General features: G+C 41.2%; 1 protein-coding gene and 1 non-coding gene across 2 annotated transcripts in view; one reads left to right on the top strand and one right to left on the bottom strand.

Moving 5' to 3' along the window:
- The window catches only part of LOC124545933, a 466,288-nt gene that overhangs the window by 356,241 nt on the left and 85,988 nt on the right, over positions 1-24,059 (top strand). The gene's annotated exons all lie outside the window — the stretch shown is intronic.
- Trnat-ugu lies at positions 22,136-22,210 on the bottom strand. The gene has a single exon. It is a non-coding gene; the product is annotated as a tRNA-Thr (tRNA).

Below are 24,059 nucleotides of genomic sequence, written 5' to 3'. Positions count from 1 at the left end.
TCAACAATGCCAGACGTAGCCTCATATAGCGAGAGGTGAGGACTGAGGACACGTAATGCACCCTGGAACAAAATTACTTTCGTCTCTACGCTTTGCACACCAGTGTAAATTAAAGCTGCTTCAGAACTTTCTCCCTCTGTTCGTGTAGAGGTGCAGCCTAATCGGCGATGCGCTTGTGTAACCGTTATCTGCTATCTGAATTCTTCGCAGTGTAGCAGTTGATGTATTTGACTCAAATCAATGGCAAGACAGTAGCTACTCAAATTCCTGATCGGCCATCTATATTAGTAAGTGGCTAATATGGTAACCCATTCCCAGTATCAGGTTCCCTGTCTAATGGCTTCCAGCGGTAACAAAAATTTGAAGTACAATATTATTGACAAAATTTTAAAATGTTTTATTATTTTATAAAATTGCACGTTGAAGTTCTCTTCGAAGTTTCTTCTTAATGACGCAGAAATAAATTTTTTAAATCGATGTCATAAATCGGCAGCTTTAGAATTTAAAGATTACTTTGTCATGCCAAGAAATTCGGAACGCTGTTCGCCATAGCTTAATGATAACCAGACCTCGGTCTCTCTTAGCAACCTCGCCCTGCATATAACGGTAGGTTATTATATTAAAGTGCAGCTACTCACATAGGTCCAGTGTGTGCTGTAATTATCATATGGCAACGAAGCTTAGTAGGTAGTATAATGTATTAATACAAAACCGATTTTCGCTGAAAAAGAAATGGTTTCAGTTTTGGCCACCAGGTGCAAATCTTGCGCTATGAATACAAGAAAGACGTATAGAAATTGATTTGGAGAGAAAAGGACAAATAATAAGTGAGAAAGGTATTATGTTGATTTTATTATTAACCGCCGCTTACACAGTTAGTTCAGTATGAAAACCGGAGAGGTCCACGAGATGCTGTACGGCACCAGATATGCACCTGCTGGCCAAAACTGAAACTAATTTTTCCAGCGTAAATCGGTTTCGCTATATAATTACGGCCCTGAATAGATCCCTTGGGACAAAAAATATGTATATATACATATATATATATATTTTTGTCCCAATATATATATATATATATATATATATATATATATATATATATATATATAGCCGGCCGCAGTGGCCGAGCGTTTCTAGGCGCTCCAGTCTGGAACCGCGCGACCTCTACGGTCGTAGGTTCGAATCCTGCCTCGAACATGGATGTGTGTGTTGTCCTTAGGTTAGTTAGGTTTAAGTAGTTCTAAGTTCTAGGGGACTGATGACCTCAGATGTTAAGTCCCATAGTGCTCAGAGCCATTTGAACCCTTTGAACCCAAAAAATACAGTAAACAGATGTACTCTATGCGGTCTACAGTGAGTTTTCAGGGAATTAAGTGCTTCGAAAGAGACTGACTCGAAAAGAATTACTTAACAATGAATCGGAAACCGCTTGTATTAGAGTGTACAAGCAATCATTTAGAAGACACATACCGCACAACATAGCTTTACCTATACACTCATGACTGCAATAAACAATGGTTCGTATCCTGAAATTGCTTAGAATTCTGAAACCGTTTACACGATATATTCACCGTTAACATACAGGCGCATCTCGGTTGTAGGTGGAAACTGAGCAAGCGGTTACCTACCAGATAGGCAGCCCACAGTACTTACATGCACGTCGTGTGGACTGGTATCCAAGCTAAGAAGGTCTGTATGGTAATGCAACGGGCTTAGAACAGTTGACGCGACGTGAACCTCGATAGTGTGTGTTGCTTCACTCCAAAGTAAAAATATATGAAAATGTGATTTGCGTGTTAAAAGCGAGGTTACCATTTTTTGTCGGTTTTTGCACGTTGCTTTAAAAGATGTAATGTAAACTTGTTCGAAGTATATGATTGTAAAGTTCAAAGCAGTTTCAGGGTGCTAACCCCTGATTGCCTGTATTCGGATTTTCGTTCTTTCGCGTGCGGTTTCCCACTTGTTGTTGAATAACACTTTTGAAGTCGGTACCTTTCAGGGCACCTAGCTCTCTCAAAAATCAATGTAGACCTTATATTGCATGTCTGTTTTCCCATTTATTTGTCATAAGGGATCTGATCGTATAGAACAATATCGTAATGTAGCTGCAAATGTTACTGTGGGTGCATTTTGTTTATGCATATTAATTTAGTGCATGCGTATGTGACACACAAACGCAAATAGTTCTGTACGGTCCTACAGTGTTCCATTATCTTGTGCAGAATGATCGAAGGACGAATAAACAAAAATGCTTTGGAACTGATATTATGCTTTTCCAATAGTTTATTTGTCAGATTTCTTGACAAGAGACAGAGATTACAGTTGAAACAGATTGAGAGTTTATGAACAGGTATTTATCCTCTGTCAAAATTTGTATACCTTTGAAGATTTTTAGCACCTCTGAGTACATCGAAAGTAATAGAATTTTAATAATGGTGGTAACAGCTAACAAAAATGTTTTGTTTAATTCATTATGAAGCTGGAGATAACACGACAGCATCGAATAACTAATGAGAAGGTACTGGCTCTTATTGGGGAAAAACGTAATCTGTGACCCAACTTGACTAAAACAAGGGATCTATTGATAGACCGCGTCCTTGGGAATCAACGAATCGTGAATTTAGTATTGGAGGGAAGTGTGGGGAGTAAACGTTGTAAAGGGATATACAGTAAGCAGGTTAAAATGGCTATAACGTGCAGTAGTTATTCAGATATTAAAAGGATTGGCCTGGGATGGATTAGCGTGAAGAGCTACTTTAATCCAGTTTTCAGACTGAAGACCAAAATAACAGATGATCGTGATATTGTAGTTTCGATGTTATTCAAGTAAACATTTTCTGCTGCTAGTGACGATTCTTATTTGTTGCTAAACGCAAAAGCCGCCTTTATGGCCTATTGCTGAGCACTGATAGCTGCTATCGTGGATGCCCAACTTTTCTTTCACAGTAACTACTTCACTTTTAGGGTTCCGTGCCTCAGTTGGTAAGAAATGAAACCCTTATACACTAAAGAGCCAAAGAAACCGGTACACGTGCCTAATATAGTGTAGGGCCGGCGCACACGCAGAAGTGCCGCAACACGACGTGGCATGGACTCGACGAATGTGTGAAATATGCTGGAGGGAACTGACGCCATGAATCCTGCAGGGCTGTCCATAAACACGCTAGAGTACGAAGAGGTGGAGCTCTCTTCTAAACAGCGCGTTGCAAGGCATCATAGACATGCTCAATAATGAAACTTCCTGGCAGATTAAAACTGTGTGCCCGACCGAGACTCGAACTCGGGCCCTTTGCCTTTCGCGGGCAAGTGCTCTACCATCTGAGCTACCGAAGCACGACTCACGCCCGGTACTCACAGCTTTACTTCTGCCAGTACCGGGCGTGAGTCGTGCTTCGGTAGCTCAGATGGTAGAGCACTTGCCCGCGAAAGGCAAAGGTCCCGAGTTCGAGTCTCGGTCGGGCACACAGTTTTAATCTGCCAGGAAGTTTCATATCAGCGCACACTCCGCTGCAGAGTGAAAATCTCATTCTATGCTCAATAATGTTCATTTCTGGGGAGTTTGGTGGCCAGCGGAAGTGTTTACATCAGAAGAGTGTTCCTGGACGAATCTGTAGCAACTGTGGAAGTGTGAGGTGTCGCATTGCTGAAGTCGGTCAGAATCGACAGTGGACTTGAATGGATACAGGCGATAAGACAGGATGCCTTCGTACTTGTCACCTGTCAGAGACGTATCTTGACATATCAGGTGTACGATATCACACCAACTGCACACACCCCACACCATTACATTGCCTCCACCAGCTTGAACAGTCTCCTGTTGACATTCAGGGTACATGGATTCATGAGGTTGTCTCCATACCCGTACACGTCCATCCACTCGATACAATTTGAGTGAGACTCGTCGGACCAGGCAACATGTTTCCAGTCGTCAACAGGCCGGTGTCGGTGTTGACGGGCCCAGGCGAGATGTAAAGCTTTGTGTCGCGCAGTTATCAAGGGTACACGAGTGGGCCTGCGGGTCCGAAAGCCCATACTTGTCATGTTTCGTTGAATGGTTCGCATGCTGACACTTGTTGATGGCCCAGCACTGAAACCTGCAGCAATTTTCGGAAGGGTTGCACTTTTTGACACGCTGAACGTTTCTCTTCAGTCGTCGCTGATCCCGTTCTTGCAGGATCTTTTCCCGGCCACAACAATGTCGGAGATTCCTGATATTCACGGTACTTTCGTGATATGGTCGTAGGGAAAAATCCCCACTTCATCGCTACCTCGGAGATGCTGTGGCCGTCGCTCGTGCGCCGACTATAACACCACGTTCAAACTCTCTTAAATCTTGATAACCCGCCATTGTAGAAGCAGTAACCCATCTAACAACTGCGCAAGATACTTGTCTTATATAGGCGTTGCCGATCGCAGCGCCGTATTCTGCCGGTTTACATATCTTTGTATTTGAATACGCTTGCCGATACCAGTTTCTTTTGCGCTTAAGTGTAGAATCGCTATGTTGTCCGTCTGTCTGTACGACTGTTAAAAACCCTATTTCTCAGGAGCGGGCAGACGTCTCAAGTTGAAATTTATGCCTCATACTGAGGTCTATGGTCCCTTGGCGTTGTAAAAAATTGAAGGTTCATGTAATCGAAAACTTCCGCCATTTATAGCACATTTTAACACTCGCAAACTCACTCATCAAAACCTGTAGGGTACTTCCCATTGGCCTAGAATCACGAAATTTGTCGAAAAGGAAGGTTTCACAGTACAACCAAAGGGGAAAAAATCCGAAAACGGTCAAATTATAATTACATAACACGAAAAGAAATATTTTTGTCATTCCTTATCTGACTGTTCGGCCGTCTGTTAAGACTCATTTTTCTTAGGAACAGGTAGATGAATCAAGTTGAAGTTTAATACTAAGGCTACAGTTCTTTGCTGATGTAAAAAAAAAGAAAAAAGAAAAAGGAAGATTCGAGCCCGTGCAGTCAAAAGATGAGGCCGTTTACGTCACATTTTTTGATACTCATAAACTCACTCATCCAAACCTATAGGCTACTTTCCGTTGGCCAAGGTATCACAGTGCAACTGAAGGAAAAAAATTCGAAAACTTAATTTTTAATGATATCGCACGAAAAAAAAAGTTTCTTTTTTCATTTGTTATCTGTCGTCAAACTTGAAATTAAAACAATATGCAGTTCTGCATTGAGGCTGACTGGGTTGAAATGGTAAAAGTCAAATACGTCATATGAGACATAATGTCATTTATTGTCCGACTTTCGAATTCTACCACTGCGACCCAGTCAGCTGAATGTATAACTGCTGATTACGAGGGTTGTCCAGAAAGTAAGTTCCGATCGCGAAACGGACACCTCAGTAAAAACCCAATGAAGCTTTGCACAGATGTGCTGGGCAGTGTCTATAGTATGACAGTCGATCGCATCAAGACGTTCTTTTCAGTTGTGAGCGCGCTGTGAGCGAGTAAAGGTGCCTAGAACAACGATCTCTCCCGCCAAGTACGAGGTCCTGCTGAGAGGCTTCGCCTTAATGAATGCAGCCCACCTAACACAACTGCCACGCACTTCCTTCTTCATGGCAATTCTCAGCCACATTCTGCAGGGGCAGTGAAGACGCTCCTGCAGCGTTTTCGATGGGAAGTTTTCGATGCTCAGTATGTAGATTGAATAACATTGGGGAAAGGCTACACCCCTGTCTCACTCCCTTCCCAACCACTGCTTCCCTTTCATGCCCCTCCACTCTTATAACAGCCATCTGGTTTCTGTACAAATTGTAAATAGCCTTTCGGTCCCTGGATTTTACCCCTGCCACCTTTAGAATTTGAAAGAGAGTATTCCAGTCAACATTGTCAAAAGCTTTCTCTAAGTCTACAAAAGCTAGAAACGTACGTTTGCCTTTCCTTAATCTTTCTCCTAAGATAAGTCGTAAGGTCAGTATTGCCTCATGTGTTCCAATATTGCTACGGAATCCAAACTGATCTTCCCCGAGGTCGGCTTCTACTAGTTTTTCCATTCGTCTGTAAGGAATTGGAGTTAGTATTTTGCATCTGTGACTTATTAAACTGATAGTTCGGTAATTTTCACATCTGTCAATACCTGCTTTCTTTGGGATTGGAATTATTATATTTTTCTTGAAGTTTGAGGGTATTTCGCCTGTCTCATACATCTTGCTCACCAGATGGTAGAGTTTTGGCAGGACTGGCTCTCCCAAGGCCGTCAGTAGTTCTAATGGAATGTTGTCTACTCCTGGGGCCTTGTTTCGACTCAGGTCTTTCAGCGCTCTTTCAAACTCTTTATGCAGTATCGTATCTCCCATTTCATCTTCATCTACATTCTCTTCCTTTTCCATAATATTGTCCTCAAGTACATCGCCCTTGTATAGACCCTCTATATACTCCTCCCACATTTCTGCTTTCCCTTGCTTAGAACTGTGTTTCCATCTGAGCACTTGATATTCATACAAGTGGTTCTCTTTTCTCCAAAAGGTCTCTTTAATTTTCCTGTAGGCAGTATCTATCTTACCCCTAGTGAGATAAGCCTCTACATCCTTACATTTGTCCTCTAGCCTCTATAACTTATGTATTCTTTATACATCGAAAACATTAAAAAATGAATATGCGACTCTCCACGCCGGGAACAGAAAGTTTAACAACGATTTTTTGGAATCTATTTGCACATTGCATTTATTAAACTAAGACAGCAGTAATGTTTACAAAGAGCAATTAATTGTGCCTGAAAGAACTGTCAAAATCATGTTCTCTAAAAAATGACTGCCATTTATGCTTGTTTCAAGATCCTCATCATCATTATCGTCGTCTCTTGAGGGCGTAGAACTAATCACAGCTTCTTCAACGTCCATTTCCATTGTTCCATCTCGTGTCCAATACTCTTGCTCCAGTTGCAGCACCTTCCTGCAATAAGCCTGCCAGTCTTGTACAGTAACTGAAAGGAGAGCAGCATTAACAAGATTCTGCACTCTTACCTTCGACATGCCAACCGATACTTTGTTCTCCCTGAAATTGTGTTCTATTTTGGCCAATGCCAATTCTGTCTGATTTAGTTCTCAGTTATAGGGCTGTAAACCCTCTACATTGCGGCCTCTGCTCTCAGCGATCTTATACACGACGTGCACTTTCGCGGCTGGTTTGTTTTCCTTTATTGTATATAACTGGTCACCCTTCCTCATTGAGTCGTTACAGTTTATCAGTCCATCTAGCAACCACTTTAACATCGTAATCTTGAAATCACATTTATTAGATGTTCTGTTGAATTTTCTGCTGTGATATGGCGCATTATCGCATTATCGCATTGTCCATACAATCAGTGAACTGGATGGAATATTACGAAGGACCACGTCGATCTTCCTCAAGAACAGCTTCTTCCACTCTTTGCATTCTTCTGTAAATAATTCATCGTAAGATTTTGCAAGGATAACTCACTAAAATGATCGTTCTGTAACGCTCATAACTGTCAGCACCTGTCTTCTTTGAAAGAAAGAAGGGAAATTGTCGCTTTCAAGTTATTGTAAGAACCGATATCAGGCTTTATATATATATATATATATATATATATATATATATATATATATATATATATATATATATGTATATTAGTGAAAACTGTATTGTAATACTTACGGCGTATCAGGTTATGATGAGAATAATACAACAGAAGTAGAAAGTTCTGGAATATTTAACGAGGCATGGAATGTATACCGAAAAGACAGATTAGACGCCTTTAGTGGGTTTTTTTTTATTGGGGTTGACAAAGTATTGTGTCTGACGAGGTCGAAACTGAGTGTGACTGAAGTTGTCGGGTTTAGGTGAACTCAAGTAAACTATAGGATGTTTTTACCAGCCACCTGATTCTGCAATGATAGTTTTAGAATCAGTCAAGGAAAGTGTGCGCTCAGTAGCGTAGAAATACTCATGCTATGCAATAGGCGGCTTTAACCTACCATTGTAGACTGGGACATCTATGGATTGACTACAGTTGGTACAGACAGGCAGTCTTATCAAGTACTCTTGAACACGTTTTAGGAAACTGTCTGGAGCAGCTAGGTCGGCAGCCCAGACGTAATGGAAATATTGTAGACCTTCTAGGCTTGACCTTATCGAAGGTGTCGCATAGAGACAGCGAATAGTGATCGTGTGTCATCATAACGACTATGGTTAATTACAAACAATCCTGTTGGAAGAACATCCGCAACTGAACATTATAGCAGAGGTTGAAAATACCGCTTCAGTTGTAAATTACTTTATTTTCACACGACCGGTGACACAGTCCGAAACCGGTCGTGTGAAAATAAAGTAATTTACAACTGAAGCTGCATTTTCAATCTCTGCTATGGTTAATTAAGTCAATAAATCCATGAATTAAGCAAGGAGAATGTTTCTGTTAGAAAGAGCAGATACGCAGATGTTCGCATCACGCTTAGAAAATAAATTGACATAATTCAGTTCCAGTATGATGGACGTAGAGGAATTATGGGCAAAATTTAAACGGAGTGTAAATCGTGCCCTGGAGTAGTACGTTCCGAGTAAGGTGGTTAAGGACGAAAAAGACCCATCATTGTTTAACCAGTTCCTGCGTCAGTAAAAAGATCGATGCGCGAAGCATACAGTTACTAACACCGACATGTCTTAGTAAAAGATCTTGCCGATAATCCGAGAAAATTCTGGTCCAACGTAAAATCTCGAAGCAGGTCGAAGGCATCTATCCAGTCACTCGTTGACCAGCCGGGCGTGGCAATAGAAGACAGCAAAAGGGAAGCCCAAGTTTTAAATCTTTCGTTTAAGAAATCATTCACGCAGGGGAATCGTAAAAAAAAAAAATACCATCATCTGTCTGCCGTATAGACTTCGTATGGGAACATAGTAATAGGCATCCCTGCCATAGAGAAGCAACTGCATTAGTTGACAATAAATCCGAGAGGAATCCCAGTTCAGTTTTACAGCGAGTGTTCTAAGGCACTGGCCCTTTACTTAGCTAGCATTTTTCGCGATTCTCCAACGAAGCGCAAAATCCCAATCGACTGGAAAAAAGCGCAAATGACTTGTCTATAAGAAGGATAAAAGAACGGACTCCTATAATTACTTAGTAATATCATTAACATGGGTTTGCTGTAGCATTCTTGAACTCATTCTCACTTCGAATATAATAAATTTCCTTGAGATGGGAGAGCTTCTGTCCACAACTCAGCATTGTTTTAGAAAACACCGCTCGCGTGAAACTCGGCTTGCTCCTCTCCCACAAGATATCCTGCGAACCATGGATGCAGGGCAACAGGCAGGTTCCATATTCCTAGATTTCCGGTGCCCCATTACAGGTTCTTAAAGAAGGTACGAGCATATAGAATAGGTTCACAGGTATGTGAGTGGCTCGAAGAATTCTTAGGCTATAGAATCCAGTATGTTGTTCTCGACGGAGAGTGTTCGTCAGAGACAAGAATATTGGCAGGAGTGTCCCAGGGAAGTGTAAAAGCACCGCTACGATTTTCTATAAACATAAACGATCCGTCGGACAGGGCAGGGAGCAAATCTGTGGCTGTTTTCTAATGACGCTGTGGTGCCCAGGAAGATTCGTTCGTTGAGTCACGGTAGAATGGTTCAAGGTGACTTACACATCATTTCTAGTTGGTGTGATGAACAGCAGCTTGCTCTACATCTACATCTATACTCCACAAGCCACCTGACGGTGTGTGGCGGAGGGTACCTTGAGTACCTCTATCGGTTCTCCCTTCTGTTCCAGTCTTGTATCGTTCGTGGAAAGAAAGATTGTCGGTATGCCTCTATGTGGGCTCTAATCTCTCTGATTTTATCCTCACGGTCTCTTCGCGAGATATACATAGGAGGGAGCAATATACTGCTTGACTCCTCGGTGAAGGTATGTTCTCGAAACTTCAACAAAAGCCCGTACCGAGCTACTGAGCGTCTCTCATGCAGAGTCTTCCACTGGAAATCTTTCATCCCATAACGCTTTCGCGATCACTAAATGATCCTGTAACGAAGCGCGCTGCTCTCCGTTGGATCTTCTCTATCTCTTCTGTCAACCCTATCTGGTGCGGATCCCACACCGGTGAGCAGTATTCAAGCAGTGGGCGAACAAGTGCACTCTAACCCACTTCCTTTGTTTTCGGATTGCATTTCCTTAGGATTCTTCCAATGAATCTCAGTCTGGAATCTGCTTTACCGACGATTAATTTTATATGGTCATTACATTTTAAATCACTCCTAATGCCTACTCCCAGATAGTTTATGGAATTAACTGCTTCCAGTTGCTGACCTGCTATATTGTAGCTTTCTATGTATTCGCAGCACTTGTCTACATTGAGATTCAATTGCCATTCCCTGCACCATGCGTCAATTCGTTGCAGATCCTCCTGCATTTCAGTACAATTTTCCGTTGTTACAACCTCTCGATATACTACAGCATCATCTGCAAAAAGCCTGAGTGAACTTATGATGTTATCCAGAAGGCCATTTATATATATTGTGAATATCAACGGTCCTACGACACTCCCCTGCGGCACACCTGAAATCAGTCTTACTTCGGAAGACTTCTCTCCATTGAGAATGACATGCTGCGTTCTGTTATCGAGGAACTCTTCAATCCAATCACACAATTGGTCTGATAGTCCATATGCCTTTACTTGGTTCATTAAACGACTGTGGGGAACTGTATCAAACGTCTTGCGGAAGTCAAGAACTCGGCATCTACTGGGAACCCGTGTCTATGGCCCTCTAAGTCTCGTGGATAAATAGCGCAAGCTGGGTTTCACACGATCGTCTTTTTCGAAACCCATGCTGATTCCTACAGAATAGATTTCTAGTCTCGAGAAAAGTTATCATTCTCGAACATAATATGTGTTCCAAAATTCTACAACTGATCGACGTTAGAGATATAGGTCTATAGATCTGCACATCTGTTCGACGTCCCTTCTTGAAAACGGGAATGACCTGTGGCCTTTTCCAATCTTTTGGAACGCTACGCTCTTCTAGAGACCTACGGTACACCGCTGCAAGAAGGGGGCAAATTCCTTCGCGTACTCTTTGTAAAATCGAACTGGTATCCCATCAGGTCCAGCGATTTTAATTGTTTTTCTATCCCTCTGTCATCTGAAACTTCCTGGCAGATTAACACTGTGTGCTCGACCGAGACTCGAACTCGGGACCTTTGCCTTTCGCGGGCAAGTGCTCTACCATCTGAGCTACCGAAGCACAATTCACGCCCGGTCCTCACAGCTTTACTTCTGCCAGTATCTCGTCTCCTACCTCCCAAACTTTACAGAAGCTGTCCTGTGAGGACCGGGCGTGAGTCGTGCTTCGGTAGCTCAGATGGTAGAGCACTTGCCCGCGAAAGGCAAAGGTCCCGAGTTTGAGTCTCGGTCGGGCAGACAGTTTTAATCTGCCAGGAAGTTTCATATCAGCGCACACTCCGCTGCAGAGTGAAAATCTCATCCTCTGGCATCTATTTCGATATCTATCATTTTGTCATCTGTCCGACAATCTAGAGAAGGAACTACAGTGCAGTCTTCCTCTGTGAAACAGCTTTGGAAAAAGATATTTAATATTTCGGCCTTTAGTCTGTGATCCTCTGTTTCAGTGCCATTTTGGTCACAGAGTGTCTGGACATTTTGTTTTGATCCACCTACTGCTTTGACATAAGACCAAAATTTCTTATGATTTTCTGCCAAGTCAGTCCATAAAACCTTACTTTCGAATTCACTGAAAGCCTCTCGCATAGCCCTCCTCACACTACATTTCGCTTCGTGTAATTTTTGTTTGTCTGCAAGGCTTTGGCTATGTTATGTTTGCTGTGGAGTTCCCTTTGCTTCCGTAGCAGTTTCCTAACTCGGTTGTTGTACTACAGTGGCTCTTTTCCATCTCTTACGATCTTGCTTGGCACATACTCATCTAATGCATATTGTACGATGGTTTTGAACTTTGTCCACTGATCCTCAACACTATCTGTACTTGAGATAAAACTTTTGTGTTGAGCCGTCAAGTACTCTGAAATCTGCTTTTTGTCGCTTTTGCTAAACAAAAAAATCTTCCTACCTCTTTTAATATTTCTATTTACGGCTGAAACTATCGATGCTGTAACCGCTTTATGATCGCTGATTCCCTGTTCTGCGTTAACTGATTCAAATATTTCAGGTTTGTTTGTCACCAGAAGGTCTAATATGTTATCGTCTCGAGTCGGTTCTCTGTTTAACTGTTCAAGGTAGTTTTCAGATAATGCACTTAAAAAATTTATAAATGTTGAAAAATGTAATTTAATGTATATGAGAAGGAAAACATTACTGTAGTGTTCGAATACAGCGGGTGTACAGGATAAAGTATTACAATCTGGAGCTAAATTATAAAGCAAATAGAAGAATAAACATAGCAAGACCAAATAAGAGATAGAAAGGTAAGGCGTGGAAACTGAGCAGAGGTTCAGAAGGAGAATGTTTGTAACGACTGAAAAAATAAGCAAAGGGAGAGTAAAATACATTGCGCTCGTGTTGCTGCCGACATGTGAGTCCGAAGCTCCGCTAATTACGAGACGTTGCTACGAGCCGACAAAAGCGCTGATGGGCGGTTGGCCTATAATCTACCGTTGGCAGCCAGCCCCCCCACCCCCCCTCGCCCGCTATTGAATTAAGCTCTAATGAAGCTTTGACGTGTTGGATGTGACAACTGTACCCCGTTATATGACAGCACCGCAGCCCTAACGTAATAGGGTACGAAGTATAGTCATCAAGTTTTAATTATGACCTCATAAAAATGTTTCTGCAACCATAGGAATTGGTGATGGTGTCATTCCTTCTCTATATATAAACTCTTCCATGTGTGTTATTTTTCCCAGCAGTGGAAGACATGGAGGAGATTATTGTTATAAATGTCTCCATTTTGGTTGCTCAGGAGACGTTCTATCTCGAAAATCACGTCGCCACTGTAATGAAAATGTCTGCCACGTGATGGTTGTTTCATCCGAGGGAAGAGGAAAAGCACACCGGGCGCAGTGTGAGGTGACTGTAGGGAGATGACGCGTTATTTGACAGCCGGGAGAAGCAGCATGTGTGACCGGGGCCTGTGCAGAATGCCCTGAGGTGACGTCATGGTGGAAAATACTCTAAACGTAGGTCCGCCTTTTCTTCAACATACCTTCTATGATGGGTCATAGATTCAGTATTACCCCACGTGTTCCTTAATTTCTCCGGAACCAAAACTGACCTTTTTCAAGGCCGGATTTACACGTTTCTCTATCGTTCGAAATAAATTCGCTGAGTACGGATATCTTGGCACCGGTTACATTAGATGTAGGTGTAATACCTATTGAAGACATACAGAGTTGCGCTCTAGCAAAACTACGGTTTAGTAGTTTTGGCACGTTGCATAAATAACGTAGTAACTGTAGGATGTCGCGATAGTATTGGTAGCATTACCAGGGAAAGAAAGATAAATGATTGAATGATTGTATGGGAGCCGATGACATTTTTATTATTCTTTTTGCACGTAACTAAAACCGTACATCGTTAATTACATCAAAAAAATGTTCAAATGTGTTTGAAATCTTATGGGACTTAACTGCTAAGGTCATCAGTCCCTAAGCTTACACATTACTTAACCTAAATTATCCAAGGACAAACACACACATCCATGCCCGGGGGAGGACTCGAACCTCCGCCGGGACCAGCCGCTGAGTCCACGACTGCAGCGCCTTAGACCGTTAATTGCATCGTCCATTGCATATTTTATATCCTTACAAAATGTAAATGGCATGCTATGAGTAATAAAAGTTAGTTCATCACGTGACTTCTGCTCTTTTATGCAACCAAAGCAATTACTTCTGACGCAAGTATGTTTTACATGGACAAACATAGAAAACTATGTAGTTATTGTTATTTTGTACTCTGTGGAACTGTCTTCATCATGAGCAAAGACAAAACTTTCCCGTTATTGTTAATAAGTACGAAAGTTGTTTGTGAATAGCATAAAACATATTTTATATAATCTCAACGAAATATTGAAGCGATCTTTGATATGTTTTTCTTTTGCATTCTCTTTTAATTTTACCTTTTTTTGGGGCGAGGGAAATTATGTTTTCTAGCGCTAAATGATAAACCTGTATTGCTTTTTTTTCTAATTTTTGCTACAGCATCCCTCTGTTCCACGATATAAATCAACAATTTTCGAATAAAACCTGAATTAAACGTTGACAATTTCGATTTGGCTGTAAATACTGTTTATTTTTAAGTAACAGCCAGGAGTATAACTATGTAGACAAAAAATGTTCCGTATGTTACGGGACCTTTAAATATCCTCACTTAGTGTCTAGACAGTTCACCGTTCCTGTTTTCTAGGCGAGTCTAGTATGACACTGATCGCATACGCAAAGTCGTAGATATGCAACACACCTAATGTACAGGTAACACGAGTACGATCTTAACTGACCAAGGCTACCGGGAAAAGTACCGTAGTGTAGGCTTATTTATGATGGTGTACGGTAGCCTACAGTATTTATAGAACTCTAGTGGCATACGAATATTTGTGCTAGACCGAAACTCGATTTGTCACGAATCGCATCGGCTATCCGTGCACGCTTCCAGGACTGACCCAAATTTCCAAATGTCACACTGTCTACAGCCTTGTACCATAGTCGCCTAGAGTCATGACTTGATCTTCGCAGCTCTACAGCCGATGCCAAGATATTCGCATTAAGTGCATTTGTTTCGAACTAATTTCGTGCGGCTATCGATCGTCGGTAATGTCTATTTTTTTCAGATACGCAAGTAAATTTTTCTGTTACTCCTTAAATAATTCGTGTCCATATTTTGAAACTGATGGTTCGGTAATAGTCACATCTTTCAGTAACTGCCTTCTTTTGAACTGAATTAACTACGTCCTCCTCGAAATCTAAGAGTATTTCACTTGTCTCTCGCATACTAGGTAGAATAGTTCTGTCGTGGAATATTCTCTCAAGGATATCTCTGACGTACCAATATATAATTTCATTGAAACCTTCCAGTGCTTCCAGGTCTCTTACACGTGGACAACATGCTTCCATCATGTGTCTGCTATGACTAAACAGTGCTTTGTACAAAATTCTACCAGCTGGTATCCTCTTTCATTTCTTTCCCCTATTCAATATTCTACCATTAATCTTTCTCTTAATTTTTCTACTTTCGAATTCCAGCCCCCGAACTTGCTTAAATTTTCAACTCCTTAACTATATGAATAATTTCTTTTATCTCATCACAAGTTCTTTCAATTCCTTCACCATCTGCGGAGCTAGTTGTCGTACAAACATATTCTGTTGTGGCTGTTGCTGGCTTTGTATCTATCATTTCTACGATATCGGGTTCGCTGTGCTGTTCATAGTAACTTATCCGCTTTCATACTTTCTTATTCATTGTTAGAACTACTCCTGAATTACCCTTATTTAATGTTGTGTTGATAACCCTGTAATCAACTGGCTAGAAGCCCTATTCTTCCGCCGGCCGGTGAGGCCGAGCGGTTCTAGACGCTTCAGTCTGGAACCGCGCGACCGCTACGGTCGTAGGTTCGAATCTTGCTTCGGGCATGGATGTGTGTGATGTCCTTAGGTTAGTTAGCTTGAAGGAGTTCTAAGTTCTAGGGGACTGATGACCTCAGCTGGTAAGTCCCATAGCGCTAAGAGCCATTTGGACCTATTCTTCCTGCCACCGCACATCACTAATTTTCATTATACCTAACTTCAACCTAACCATTTCTCTTTTTAAATTCTGTAAGCTACACACCCGATTAAGGGAACTAACATTCCTTGTTCCAAATCACTGCAGACGACTTTTGTGTTCCCTGAGGAAAACATCCTCTTGAGTAGTATCCGCCTCGAGATCCGATTGGGGAACATTTTACCTTCGCGATAATTCACCCAGGAGGATGCGATCACAATTAAGCCATACGATAGAGCTGCATGCCTTCGGCAAATACTACGGTTATAGTTCCACCTTGCTTTCAGCCGTTCGCAGTACAAGCACAGCAAAGCAATGTTGGCTTATGATCAGTCACCACAGCAACTACTGAAAAGGCTTCTGCTCCTCCTCAAAAACTATATGATAGTCTAACCTCTCTACAAATACTCCTCCTTCGCGGGTCCATCACGCTGTTCATCCAACCTCTACAAAGTTCAGTGTTAGTTGGTGAGAGAAGGGGGGGAGTGAGTTTTCTGGTACCCAACAGAATATCATTTCGTTCCATAAGTGAAGGTAAATGTTGTAGGTGGACTGGTTTCTATGCCGGGTACGAGAATCATTTCGATCGACTTTTGATAATCTGCCACCTCAGAAAAGACTATTTAGAATTCGTTTAGAGAATTTCGTTTTCTTCGTGCTTCTATCAGCGACGAATATTGTGGAGGTCGCCCACATCGGCCCATCTTATTTCACTGATGCCATACAACCGACTGGCACATACACACAACGTCACCGCCATGACTTATGACGTCAGTCGTAGAGTGTCACGTGGCTGCCTGCTACGATCTATACACGTTCAAAGCGACCACTGTGCTCTTTTAAAGGCATAACTCACACTCTGCCCGTTGATATTTTAGTCTATGTTATTAAATTGCTAAAATGGTCATGCTTTCCCAGTCGCTTGATGCTTATTTTCCCGGGGCACAAAAATTTTCTTTTCAGATCAATATTGTCCATGTGGGATGTGAAGTAACGGTTGTTATGCTTTTACGGTAGTAAATGGGAGCAGCCAACCGTGCTTCTATTCTACCTATCGCTTAACAAGGCGTTTCGGGACACAATGCTCTCATCATCAGGCTGTAAAAATTTAACTCACGAGAAACTCATGAATTAAGTCTTTGCAGCTTGATGTGAGAGCATTATCTCTTGAAACACGTTTTTGAGCTGTGTATAAGACAGAAATACGGTTCAATGTCACGAATAATTCTTGTTTACTTTCAGCATTTCGTATAATTGTTGACCGAATTTAAAATTTTAAAACATTGTCCTAATCTACTCATTAAGAGGAATAATCTTAAGTTGAAGGTTTGACACATTAAGGCAAGTATTACAGCGTATACAGCGTATGTCTTGAGGGAAAGTAACTCATAGCGTGCAAATTACCCAGACTATATTAACCCAGTATTTGAGAATGAGAGCACTTAGCGATTTCCAGCAAACTTCACACATAATTTCAAACTTGTACGCAACTTTTTCTTTCTGACACATCGAAGAAATTGATGAAATGAAAAAAGTATGTTGTTTACTACATTTTCGCTGTTCATGCAATAAATCTTCAACATCAACCATGGAGTTTTGACTTATTACATCTTTACTACTAACTTTGTTCGTAACACATTTTGCAGACAGTATCCACAAACACCACTGAATTTACGCGCAAAATTATATCATTGTACGAGACATAGTTTAGCACACATAACGTCATAAACACTGAGGTGTATGAAAAGCTAGATTTTTACATGCTTAACGTCAAATATTTAAAATGTTAACTCATTTGCACAGTAGTCATGCTTTTGAAGCTGTTTTATACAAGTGAGTTCGAGTCTCTACACAACCAGTGTGGGAGGGTTATTGAGTTGTTTCTAAATTTTTGAAGCTGCGTCGCTCGTGTTTTCTCTTCAGCAGTCTGGCACACAGGAATCATTTAAAACTGCTGATAGGACCGAAAGGTGACTACAGTGCAGAATAAAGTACTGTGTACGATCTGTCAAAAAATTCGCAAAACATTGGAACTCTTTGTAAACTGACGACCTAGCAGCGTTCGTGGTGGGGGAAGTTGACTTTCCCAGGATAACGATACAGTTGCTGTAGAGCAGCACTAAGAATCAGTTTCCTAGCAGTCTAGTGGAACGAGAGGTGAATTACGTGGCATCTGTACGTTTGCTTTTCTCGAATTATTTATATAAATCGCTAATTTCTGTATTCTGTTTAATATTGACACATTTAGTGAAAACTTAACACTCCGCGGATATGTCAGCAGTGAGATTAAAAAGATGTGCTGATGAAGACTAGTATCACCTTATCAAACAGCCTGTAGGGACTTCTTGTGGCGGAGTTTAGCAGAAAGTGTGGGTATTGGCCTCTTCGCTCTTCAGTTTTGCAGACAGACTATACCCTGTCGTCGTCGTCATCGTCATCTTCAGGCATCTTCTTCGACCTGTTGCAAACTTCAAACTCAATCTTTTCACCTTCCCTTTGTCTGCTCGCTCTGTGGAGCCCTCTAGCCTCATACATGTAGGGGAGAGTGGGGGAAATACACGCACCTAAGGAAAAATCGATGTGAACCATTCGTTACGTCATTAAAACCTACGAAAATAAGTACATACCATACAATGGACATTTCTCCACATATTCCAATCGTCTATAAATAGTTATAAACAGTACCTTAATTTTGAACATTAAAATAAAAAAAGTGCAAATGCGTGGTATTCCCCACCCCTGAGGATAATGACACGCAAAGTACTGGGTAATAACACGAAAAACAAACAAACCATAAAAATGTACAATACTTGCTATTTTTATTTGTTTATTAGTTACTACAAATAGTAAACAGTATATTTAAGAACGAAATAATGTAATTCTAGAAACATCTCTTATCATTTTCGTTTTTTACATTTTTTATGTGAAAAGAGTTCACTTTCTCATACCATACAGCAAAGATCGCACTTGTAACCTTTTGGAGTGTTCCAGCCACTACATTCTTCATGACTCCATCCGCTACAAGAAATACACCGGTACCATAATTCTCCATCCTTCCCAAACTCTACAAACTAAACAGACATCTTCTGAAATCGCCACATTTTTACCCCTTTCCCAAGACGTGGCCCCACCTTTAGGAGCCGAAATTCTCTCGGGCTTTTGTATTTATGCCCGTTTCATCGACGTTGAACACTCGCCCCTCTTGAAATTTATATTTATCAAAGACATGTTCTAAGTTTTTAAAATGTGCGTTAACCTCTTCTTCATTAAATGCCTGTATTCTGTTAATGCGAGTTACTTCAGGCTTTCTCATGCTAATACTCGGGTTTCTTTTTAAAAACAGAGCTAGCCAATCCTTTACAGCTAACCTAGATGACTTATCAAAATTGTTTGCAATGTTGTTAGCCTCTGCACACTCAAATGCAATCTTTCGCAGCTGGATGCATGTAATGCCATTGTAATAACATGATCCCTAATCTCATTTTCCTGTTCTGTCGAAAATGTTGGGTTTCTTCCAATTTTTGGACCCTCGATATTTTTAACGTTCATTGTCGTTCGCAGAGTAGCTTCATCAATCCCGAAAGCTCTCGATACTTCTCTTATTTTTCTTCAAGATTTGATGGCATCAAGAGTCTTACAAAGTTCCTCTTGCGTCCATTTTGCTTTCTGGGTTTTTCTTTTATAATATCTACCCATCTTAGATTTTAAAAAAAACTCGTTAGTATTGAAAATATAGCCTGCAAGGGGGAATACCACACACTTCAACAGCTGCGTGGCATTATCCCACTGAAAGTTCGATGACTAACCTAAGCATAACTCGGCACCTAATTCAAATAGCGGGACAAATCTACAATTAAATTAAAGGTTTCATCTAGGGTTAGTAGTTGATACGCAAGAATTACATTAAAGCAACTTATAGTAGCACTTACCCTGCAAAATACAGCTGACGAAAATTACATGAGACACGCCGAAAATAAACAATACCACTGGAAAATGGCTGGCATAAGCCGCATAGTAGTTGTTACTCCTGCCGGCAGGGTGTAGCACCAACTGGGAGCAGCTTGCGCCATTAAAACTGCGTAAATCAACCTGCGTGGGATTACCTACATGCGTGTAATTCCCCCACCTTCCCCTACACAGGTTTTACGAACATTCATTGCTCATCCGTTCAGTATGATACCTCCAGTTTTGATAATATTCTAACGTTTTTTTCATTTTCAGCTGTAATTGTTGAGTGGATGCCGTAGGTCTTCACCACTCTGTCTGCCCTGCTTTGTCACATCGTCCTCTGATCAGAGATATCGTATTTCGGCGGCCTGGAATTTGACAAAAGTAGTCATTGCTTCTTAGGCCAACGCTTGAGTATCTAATAAACTTGCTGGTACCACCGAAGTCTTGTAGAACGTCAACACTGTTTCCTTCCTTACATTGTTTCTTGGTCTTTTATTCATTGTACCACACAATATGTTAAACTCTTCGATTTCTTTTCCAATATCAAGTTCTTCAAAAGGTGACATTGACCAACGAAGGGCACTAAAATGGACGATCTACTTAATGGATTTGTTGTAAAAAGTCAACTTGCAGGTGACATTGTTGAGACGCCCCGCTAAACCCGCAGGACAGGACAAGTAGTAGGAATTGTGGAAGGGGGCCAGAATGAGCGGCTGTCAGCTACACTCCAAACATAACACTTTATTTAGTTGTCCAAACATTACAGCGCACCTTCTGAGCTTGATTATCGACATAAAACGTTTTTAATTCTAAAACAGCTGAAGGCCCATGAATTAAATACAACTGCTATAAATATTTTTTTTATTTTTTAGACAGAAGGCTCTAGGCTTTGACCTTAAATAGTATTTAAGGCCAAGCAATGTAAGATTTGACTAGTCAGATAGATTAAGTTTTTTTAAAAGCGGCTGAAGGCCGATAACTTTAAAACAACATAACTACAATAATCTTTCAATAGTCAGACGGCTGTATGACCAATAAGAAACATTGTTCCAAAACGGCTGAAGGCCTTTGTTAAAAAAAAAAAAAACTGCAACCAATTTTCCAAGGCAGAAGGCCCAAAGTTTTTAACCTTAAATAGTATTTAAGCCCAAGTGATGTAAGACTTGATAAGTAAGAATCCCAAATTTTAAAGCAGCTGAAAGCCCATCATTTTGAGAACAATACAACGACGATACATTTTCAACAGGCAGAAGGCCCACAGCTTTATCTTGAAAGAATGTAATACTTGATAAGTAAGAACCTGAATACTTAACCCGTTCAGGGGCAAAATAAAAAAACAATTATTTTTTCCTTGTTTTTATTGTATTAATTTTCATACATGGAGACAGAAAAATGTAAAAAATAAATGAAATATACATAAACTGAACACATACAGGGTGGTTTCAAATGGAGCCACTGCCCGCTAAATGTCATCACGTTTGATGATACAGTAAAAAACAATTCCTTTCTGCAGGTAAGCATAAGGCTACCTGGCAGTGACTACATGTCCATCTGCTTCTGTGGGGTTCTTTCTTTGTGCTGTAGTGCACACAGCGCCTTGAGGTTCCATGTTTTGGCAGATGTTTTTCTTCCGATATACGTTTCTCATGGGGAACAACAGTTTTGAATTTTTTTGCAGATGGTTCTGACGGTGTACTGGGATGGCTAGGACTATCTTTGAAGACATTACTGTCTACCAGGCCTGTGGCAACACGTCTTCGAAAATCCTTTAGCACTTGCTTCGCTGTAGGATTACATAATCGAAACAGAATAAATGCATTTCCAATAGAAATATCAACTATATACCAAAATAATCTTAGCCACCACCTTCGTGATTTTCTGCCTATTGCATAAAAACTGTTCATCATAACCGCCTTATCGACACATCCCATATTTGCATTACATTATTTCACTATTTTTGGGCAAGGTACCTTTGTGATTTTTCCGTCCTTTTCTTTACGGCTGACTTCTTCAACACAAACAGGCGAATCAATTTTAGACAGCAACATGACTACAAGTTTGTCTTTCCATTTGATGCAGGCAATGCCAACAGAACGAACTGACCAGTCAAGCTCTCTTTTTTGCAACTCTTTGTCTGTTCTTAGCGTAGGAAGTCCTTTTCTGTGTGATCTAATTGTTTCACAGGCAAAAAGTCCGTCATCTTTTAGCTTCTGTAAAAGTGAGACACTGGTAAAAAAATTGTCAAAGTATATGTGGTATCCCTTTCCTTCCAATCCTTTGCACATATCTCTCCCAATTCTCTCTCCTAAGGATTTTTCCACTATGCCTTCGACTTTTCCAGTATATATCTGAAAATCACAAAATATCCAAGCTTATCAGCTCTGACCCAGACTTTGTATAACCTGAAATGATAATTAAATGGACACCCTAGCTGCAAACAGGCGTTGATGAACTTCATTGGGGACATGTTGAAAATGTGTGCCCCGACCGGGACTCGAACCCGGGATCTCCTGCTTACATGGCAGACGCTCTACCCATCTGAGCCACCGCAGGCACAGAGGATAGTGCGTCTGCAGGGACTTATCCCTTGCACGCTCCCCGTGAGATCCACATTTCCAACATGTCCACCCACTACATTCGTAGTGTGCCTAATAGATGTTTGCCCATCATACTCATTACTTACATGGCAGACGCTCTATCCATCTGAGCCACCGCGGGCACAGAGGATAGTGCGTCTGCTGGGACTTATCCCTTGCACGCTCTGCCATGTAAGCAGGAGATCCCGGGTTCGAGTCCCAGTCGGGTCACACATTTTCAACATGTCCCCAATGAAGTTCATCAACGCCTGTTTGCAGCTAGGGTGTCCATTTAATTATCATTTCATTTCTAGCAAAGCTGCATGGTCATCCACAGTAACTGTTCTTTCGGGAACAGCTACTACCGTCATATATAGTTTGTATAACCTCTTGATTGGCTTTTGGGGCATATATTGCTTGAATGCGATTCGTCCTTTGAACTTAACCATGCATTCATCTATAGCTTGCTCCTTAATAGGTGCGTAGAATTCTTTGAAGTTTATCAGTATCTGATTGATTAGTGGACGGATTTTATATAATTTGTCATGATTTCTGCTCTCCCTTGAAGGCATGACAGTGTTGTCATTGATGTGAATATGTGTCAAAATCCAGCCGAACCTTTTTACCGACATTAGTGAGGAAATGTACTCATCTCGAAGTTCCTTATGGGACGACCAGTAATCACGATAATAACAAGGTTTCTTAATTCCCACCGAGCGAGGTGGCGCAGTGGTTAGCACACTGGACTCGCATTCGGGAGGACGATGGTTCAATCCCATCTCCGGCCATCCTGATTTAGGTTTTCCGTGATTTCCCTAAAATCGTTTCAGGCAAATGCCGGGATGGTTCCTTTGAAAGGGCACGGCCGATTTCCTTCCCAATCCTTCCCTAACCCGAGCTTGCGCTCCGTCTCTAATGACCTCGTTGTCGACGGGACGTTAAACACTAACCACCACCACCATCTTAATTCCCATTAGAATGTTTATATCCAAAAATACTTTTAGTTCTGCTTTAGAAAGAGGCCTGAAATTGCCACCTTTCAGTGTTGCGTACAGGTTAGACTGGAAAACTATGTGTTCTAACATAGAGTCACAAAACAGACACACACACAAAAAAATCTACTGGTTGCATACCTTCACTGTTATTTTTAAGTTTTCCTCGTACACCAGCTTCCTCTGAAAAATTGGCGGCAAAGTTCATTGCAGTGGCGTCCTTTGTCCATGAAAAATTCGCAATGGAAGACAGTGGCAAATCGTCATTAGTGCTGAAACTATCGTCACTGTCATTGTCAACATGGTCATCACTCTCACTTTCCGAAATAATTCGAGATAAAACAGGTGTTTTCATTCGAAAATCCAGATCACTGTCTTCAGCTAGCACATCACTTTCACTGTCACTGCCAGTGTCAATCTGTGAGTCGGGATCTGAAGGAATATCTGCGAAAAGGCACTCCAGAATTTCCTCATTCTTTAGTCTGTGAGAATACATCACGTGAAACTGGAAAAAAAAATCGTCACACCTGCTAATGCTGCCGTTACAGGAGCAGTGCTTTCAAATGGAACCACCACAACATTCACGGAAATAAATGCATTATTTTGGTTATTATTGCAGTACATATAGTATTAATGTAAACAGAACAGTATTCTGCATTTAAGACATGCATAAAAGTTACCTAATACAGAAGAATACAGTCACAATTCGAGAACAAAGAGGTTCGCGCACAGCGTACAAAAATGGCTGTCCAACTCGCCTCACTACTTGCTAATATTTACAGTTTTTGAAGCGGTTCCAGTGACAGCCGCTAGAGGGCAGCACCAACTAGGCTGC

This window comes from Schistocerca americana, chromosome 8, assembly GCF_021461395.2.
Source record: "Schistocerca americana isolate TAMUIC-IGC-003095 chromosome 8, iqSchAmer2.1, whole genome shotgun sequence".
Classification (NCBI taxonomy): Eukaryota; Metazoa; Arthropoda; class Insecta; order Orthoptera; family Acrididae; genus Schistocerca; species Schistocerca americana.
Note: the sequence above shows the minus strand (reverse complement) of the source record. Positions and strands in the feature narration are given on the sequence as shown.